The following is a 7,874-nucleotide window of genomic DNA, read 5'->3' as shown; positions in this document are numbered from 1 at the left end:
GGATACACTTCCGGTGAGGGTTCGATACTCAATTTCTTGTTTCCGGCTTTCATGAGCTTTTCTTCTTGCAAGTCTATTTGTGCTTTATTTTGATATTCAAATTGGTAGGATTCATGAATCATCATACTACTTAGCCCTACATGTGCATATGTGTTCTTGGAGATTGATTTACTTTTAACCAAGTAGGTAGAATCATTTTGCATTTAGTTGCATTCATATAGATAGGTGCATAGAGTTTATTCGCATTGAATAAATATTCATAGCCCTTTTCTTGTCCTTCTTTATTCTTAGCATGAGGACATGCTTGGTTTAAGTGTGGGAAGATTTGATAAACCCCAATTTTGTGGTTTATCTTGTGCTTAATTTGGAGGATTTAATCACCTTTTCCCACATTTATTCAATGAAATAGCATGGTTTTGCAACTCTCCCTTGATTTGTGCTTAAATGTGAAAACATGCTTTTTAGACCCTTAAATTGGTGATTTTAACTCACCTTAATTCCATTCGATGTCTTGATGTGTTTGTTGAGTGATTTCAGGTTCATAAGGCAAGTATTGGATGGAAAAAGTGAGGAGAAAAGCATGCAAAGTGGGAGAACTCATGAAGAAATGAAGGAACCGCAAAGCTGTCAAGCCTGACCTCTTCGCACTCAATTGACCATAACTTGAGCTACAAAGGTCCAAATGAGGCAGTTCTAGTTGTGTTGGAAAGATAACATCTGGGGCTTCGAAATAATATAAACTTTGCCATAGTTTCCTAACGTATAAGTATGCATACACACACTGTACGTGTACGCGCCGATGGAGCAGTGTGATTCACTAAAGTTAAATCGTGGCCAGTGCTTTGCAGCTCATTTTGGGCCCAATCCAACTCATTTCTGATGCTATTGAACCCAAGGATTAAGGGGGGAATGAACCAAGTAGTCATAGTTTAGTTTTGCATGATGTTTTAGGGTAGAATTCTAGAGAGAGAGGCTCTCTCCTCTCTCTAGATTTAGGATAGAAATTAGGGTAAAGTTAGGTTAATCACTCTCAAATTTCTCTTTCAATTCTTGTTTTGATTTCAACTCTCTTTATATTTTAGTGTTCTATTGTCTTAATCTTCTTAGTTTCTCTTGTTAATCTCTTATTTTACTCTCTTATATTGATGAACAATTGTTGGATCTTGATTCTTTTTAATGCAATTTTATGTTTCAATATCTCTTTTATGTTGATCTTGATTGTTATTATTGATTTCTTGCCTATGTTAGTTGTGGGTTTCCTTAATTCTTGCATTTTGTGATATTTACTTTCCTTACACACTAAGTGTTTGATAAAATATTTTCTCTAGTTTTTGAGTAGTTTTCTTGACTCTTGGTCTAGACTAAGGGAATTGAGTAAACTTGAGTCATTGGATCTAATGGATTTGATGATTTGGGAACCCTTGGTGGTCAATTTGATAACCATTGACACTAGCCTACTACTAAGTCAATTAGTAGCTAGGTTGAACCTTATGGGTTGATGTTGACTAAACCATTTAATATACTTCAAGTATAGAAGTAAACTTAATGAGTTTGGTTCCTCATAATTGTCAATGTATGGTTTGTAGACAAGGATGGTGATCTCAATTTCCCATGTCTTAGCCAACAGTTTTTTTCCTTATTTTATTAATTCTTGTCATTTTACCTTCTTGTCATTCATTTATTTTCTTGCAAAAATATCAAATCAAACCCCTTTGTTCCTTCATAGCCAATAATCGAGCATTTCATTGCAATTCCTTGTGAGATGACCCAGAGTTCAAATACTTCGGTTAATTCTTATTGGGGTTTGTTACTTGTGACAACCAATATTTTTGCATGTGAGGATTCTTTGTCGATTTGGAACTATACTTGCAACGAGATTTCATTTGTGAAATTCTAAACCGTACAAGAATTTGCTCATCAACTTACCAAGGGTCCAACTCACCCAATCACGGCATCTGGCCCAATTTTCATCCAACCATCAATAATTAATCAGATCATGAAATCATACTACAACATATCAACATTTCAACAATCATTCCACCTTAATTATTCAACTACACCATCATCAAACAACAACATCAATTATTCAATAATATCATAGGGTCATTTGACTTAGGTTTTCACATAGCATTATATAGTGTTTATCCGAAACCAAGCTAAGATTTTGCATATAATTGGGAAAAATTAAAGAAAAATAGCCCCCTTACCTTGTACCACATAATCTTATATCCAATACCCACTAGAAGTTGATATTGAACTTTTCGTAAAGCATCAAAATCACGAACTTCAATCTCATATATACCAAAACACAAAAACAAGAGAAAAAAATGGGTTAGAGTTCTCGCGAGTAATCACCGCAAGAGTTATATAAAATCAAAGAGGATGATGAGATGATCGCGTGGCTGCAAACGGATCGTCGATCGGAGCTCTGATTTGAGAGAAAAGTGAGATTGAAGAAGAAAATGAATAGTATTAGGGCTTAGGTTCTCTTCCTTCTATTCTCTCAAGTCTCGTGGCTCTCTCCCTCTTTTTGGTGAAGTAAATGAAATTTTGGAGGATGGAGTCACGTTTTTATGTTAATGGGCGAAGGATATTTGTGCTTTCGTCCGTTGGGTCCATCTAGGGTCAAAATCTTTAAGACAAGTGTTCTGATTTTTATTCTAAATATTTTTCTGGTTATTTCTGTATTTTTATTTTTCTCATATATAGTACCAGACAGACTTAAGCCTGTACAGTTAACTATAACGCCGGTACGCATTTTTCCATAAATAAGTATATTTTCGCGCTCTAAATAATTTTCTGATTTCAATTTTTATCTGTAAATTTTCAAATTATAAATTTAAAATTTTAACCCAGATCGAGAGATTTAAACCTTCTTATCTCATCTTTAATTAATTAATTAACTAGTTAATATTTTTTGGGTCCTACAAGAACAACTTCTTAAGCCTTGGAATCAAGGAAAAATACCCCAAAATCTTTGCAAGTATGAATTTTCTCTTTAGCTTATCAAATTTTGTATCTATCTCAATATTTTCTATGTACCTGGAAGCTCTACAAATTGCACAAAATCCATCATCTTTGTACTTATCCCAGAACAAAATGCAATCATTGGGACAAGCATGAATTTTATTATAACCAAGTCTTAAATATTTTACCATGGCCTTGATTTTATTGAAAGAATCAGTAATATTTAAATGAGAAATTGCTTCTTTTAATAATTTAAGTAGAGCAGTAAAGGATGCATTGCTCCAACAATTTAGACATTTCAACATATTGGTGCAGAAATTTACAACCACAAACTAATCGGCAAGTGCACCGGGTCGTACCAAGTAATACCTCAGGTGAGTGAGGGTCGATCCCATGAGGATTGATGGACTAAGCAACAATGGTTGATTAATTTACTTAGTTAGACAAATAGAAAAGAGTATTTTGGTATTCAAAAGTATTAAACAAAAATTCAGAAATTTAATAAAGCAAGCAGTAAACACGTTGTGAAATATGTATGGAAAAATAGTTAAGGCTTCAGAGTTATCTATTTTCCGGATTGACTTTTCTTATTAATTTATTTTAATCATGCAAGATTTAATTCATGGCAAACTATATGTGACTAGACCCTAATTCCTTAGACCTTTCTAGTCTCCTCCAAAATTCATCAACTGCCAATTCCTTGATCAATTAATTCCAATTAGAGGGTGAAGTTCAATTCTAGTTTATATTCCATAAAAATCTTAATTACCCAAATATAAGAGGATTATATGTCATGTATCCCGTTAAGTCCAGATAATTAGAATTTAGGAGAAATTGTTTTCAAGCTGTTGTTCAAGTAAAGAGCTTTTCCAAGTTATACAAGAACTCAATTAGAAAGAGGATCATACTTCCGTTCCACCCAAATTCATAAAATAAAGAACTAAAACAATTCTTGAAATAGAAATCAATACATGAATTAAAATAGAAAAATAATAGTATCAATTCATACAATAGATAGAGCTCCTAACCTTAACAGTGGAGGTTTAGTTGCTCATGGTTCAGAGAGAAAATAAGGATTGTAAATTGGGCTGAGGTGGAATGAAAAGTTAACTAATTGGAATAATGTTGGCTCCTTATATCTAATCCTAATTAATTTAAAATCTATCTTCTAAAACTAAAATAATATCTTTTCCTATTTTAAAATAAAAGTTTAAATCATAATTATGATCAGCGTTTTCTGAACGTGGCGCATGTCACGCGTACGCGTCGATAGTCTTCTTCGCGTGTCACGCGTACGCGTCAGGTACACGCACGCGTCGCTGTGCAACTTCGCTTTTCACGTGTACGCGTCAGGTACGCGCACGCGTCGCTCCTCGCTGTCATCTCCTTTAATTCTTGTGCTGATTCTATTTGTGCAAGCTTCCTCTCCATCCTCTAAGTTGTTCCTGCTCTATATAGCCTTCTTCTCTTTTTTTTTGCGGAAGCTCCATCAAAATCCAGCCAAATGCTACCTAAAATAAATAGAATTGCACAAGACTCAAAGTAGTATCCATAGTGGCTAAAAGATAATTAATTCTTAATTAAACTCAACAATTTAAATACAAATTTACTAGGAAAAGATAGGAAAGATGCTCACGCATCACAACACCAAACTTGAATTGTTGCTTGTCCTCAAGCAACCAAACTAATATAGGCTTAGAATGTGAATTTGCATGAGAATGAGAGTTCGATTAAGCTCATGTCTCTTCTCATAGTGGGGTTTACAACTGCAATCTTGAATAGTTTTGGCATTTCACTCTCCTTTGAATCAGAAGGATGTCATTGTCATTTGGAATTAGAATCCGGATAATATTATGAATTCTCTGATCTTTTGTAACTCAATTTAACCCTTGAACACAAAAATTTTCCTTTGATTTTCTTTTCTTTGGTGCTTTGCACCTTGAGCCTAGCCGTGACTTTAAATATTTTATCTCAAGCTTTAGTTGACACAGAAACACCACAAGAACTTAACTGGGGAACTCTTTTGAAGTTTTGATTTTTCTTTTAGCTACTCCCAGACGGTGGTGCTCAAAGCCTTTGGTATACTCTGCTAATTGTAATTGATCTCGACTCTAAATGTTTTGTCTCAAAGATTACTTGACACAAGAACACCACAAGCATATGACTAGGGAAACAACTCTTTGAGCTTTTAATCATGTCTGACCTCCCTAGTCATTGATGCTCAGAGCCTTAGACATTGCTTTTATTTCCTCTCTTTTTTTTAAATACTAAAGCAAAATTCAAACAAAATTAAAACTAAAATGCATAATCTAAGCAATCAAACAACTAATAGTTATTAATCACTATCAATCCCCGGCAACGGCACCAAAAACTTGGTGCAGAAATTTACAACCACAAACTAACCGACAAGTGCACCGGGTCGTACCAAGTAATACCTCAGGTTAGTGAGGGTCGATCCCACGAAGATTGATGGACTAAGCAACAATAGTTGATTAATTTACTTAGTTAGACAAACAGAAAAGAGTGTTTTGATATTCAAAAGCATTAAACAATAATTCAGAAATTTAATAAAGCAAGCAGTAAACAGGTTGTGAAATATGTATGGAAAAATAGTTAAGGCTTCAGAGTTATCTATTTTCCGGATTGACTTTTCTTATTAATTTATTTTAATCATGCAAGATTTAATTCATGGCAACTATATGTGACTAGACCCTAATTCCTTAGACCTTTCTAATCTCCTCTAAAATTCATCAACCGCCAATTCCTTGGTCAATTAATTCCAACTAGAGGGTGAAGTTCAATTCTAGTTTATATGCCACAAAAATCCTAATTACCCAAATATAAGAGGATTATATGTCATGTATCCCATTAAGTCCAGATAATTAGAATTTAGGAGAAATTATTTTCAAGCTATTGTTCAAGTAAAGAGCTTTTCCAAGTTATACAAGAACTCAATTAGAAAGAGGGTCATACTTCCGTTCCACCCAAATTCATAAAATAAAGAACGAAAATAATTCTTGAAATAGAAATCAATACATAAATTAAAATAGAAAAATAATAGTATCAATCCATACAATAGATAGAGCTCCTAACCTTAACAGTGGAGGTTTAGTTACTCATGGTTCAGAGAGAAAATAAGGATTGTAAATTGGGTTGAGGTGGAATGAAAAGTTAACTAATTGGAATAATGTTGGCTCCTTATATCTAATCCTAATTAATTTAAAATCTATCTTCTAAACCTAAAATAATATCTTTTCCTATTTTAAAATAAAAGTTTAAATCAGAATTAAGATCAGCGTTTTCTGCGTTTTCTCCACGTGGCGCATGTCATGCGTACGCGTTGATGGTCTTCTTCACATGTCACGCGTACGCGTCAGGTACGCGTACGCGTCAAGTACGCACACACGTTGCCATGGAAAGCTCCAAATCATGCGCAGGCGTTAGGTACTCGCACGTGTCGCTCCTCGCTATCATCTCCTTTAATTCTTGTGCTGATTCCATTTGTGCAAGCTTGCTCTCCATCCTCTAAGCTATTCCTGCTCTATATAGCCTTCTTCTCTTTTTTCTGCGAAAGCTCCATCAAATCCAGCCAAATGCTACCTAAAATAAACATAATTGTACAAGACTCAAAGTAGCATCCATAGTGGCTAAAAGATAATTAATTCTTAAGTAAACTCAACAATTTAAATACAAATTCATTAGGAAAAGATAGGAAAGATACTCACGCATCACATATACATTCGGATAATGAATGATAATGTCGAAAATTTTTTACAATCAGGATACAACTCTTATTTTCCTTCCTCAAGCAACTTATAAAACTTCTTTGCATCTTCGTTTGGCCCATCACCATCTTTGTCTCCTTCAAGAACATGCCTAAATGTCTCGTTTAACAACCCTTCAATGTTATCGACAAATCCTTGCTAGACTTCAACCTCTCAAGAATCAATTTTCATGTGACTTATCCTCTTGCCATGATGAACACACACAATGTAACCTCTTTGAAATGCCTTATTAAATGATCATAAACTTCATCCCTTCGCTCCCAACTAAAGTTGTTACATACAGAAAAAGGCAAAGAATTTTTTTCCTTGTGATCTACCTTTAGAAAAGGTAAAATTCAAAAATGAATTAATACCATGTTGATACCCCTCAGTATGTATTGGTAAATTAGTGCCCCCTTTGTCCATTATTTTGTCACTTAAATAAAAGATACGGACATGAGTTTAGACTAACGATAAGTGATTTTTTCAATCAAGAGCCTATTACTTCTAAAGGATTTCTAGAAATCAATCACTAATGTTCAAAAGAAACATTTCAAGCAATCATAAAACTAACAATTCGTATCCAACAAATTATGCAAACAAGCTTAATCAATCAATCACTAAATATTCTTAACAATTAAATCTTTAAACAATTCACAGATATAACATGTTAAATAATTTATCTGTAGTGTACTTTAATGCCTAAGATGGTGGCAACTACAAAGAGTGGTGTAGTTCAATGCTCAATATGGTGCAATTCTCAATAGCTTTTGTTTTGTTGTTACCCAAAAAGTGGTCAAGTAGTTAGTAATTTTGAGCTACAACATGCATGCCTCAATAATTAGGTTATATGTTATTAATATTGGTGGAGAAAGCAAGAAGAAATTTAAAAGTAATAAAAAAAATTATGATAAGCATAAAATTATACAATATATAATCATTCAACCTAGGTATATATTAGAACTCAAAAAAGAATTAGAAAAATTGCTTCTTATGGATCGTTTTTGAAAAAAAAAAAATCTAATGATGTGCATGAGTATAAAACATCACTTTTACCAAGATTTCCAATCCATACTTACAAAATTCAAATCAAGAAAACAAAGATAAAAAGATTAAGCTAAGAGAGAAAAAAAATCACAAACA

Source organism: Arachis ipaensis, chromosome B04, assembly GCF_000816755.2.
Source record: "Arachis ipaensis cultivar K30076 chromosome B04, Araip1.1, whole genome shotgun sequence".
NCBI lineage: Eukaryota > Viridiplantae > Streptophyta > Magnoliopsida > Fabales > Fabaceae > Arachis > Arachis ipaensis.
The sequence above is the reverse complement of the archived record's forward strand: the minus strand, read 5'-3'. Positions refer to the sequence as shown.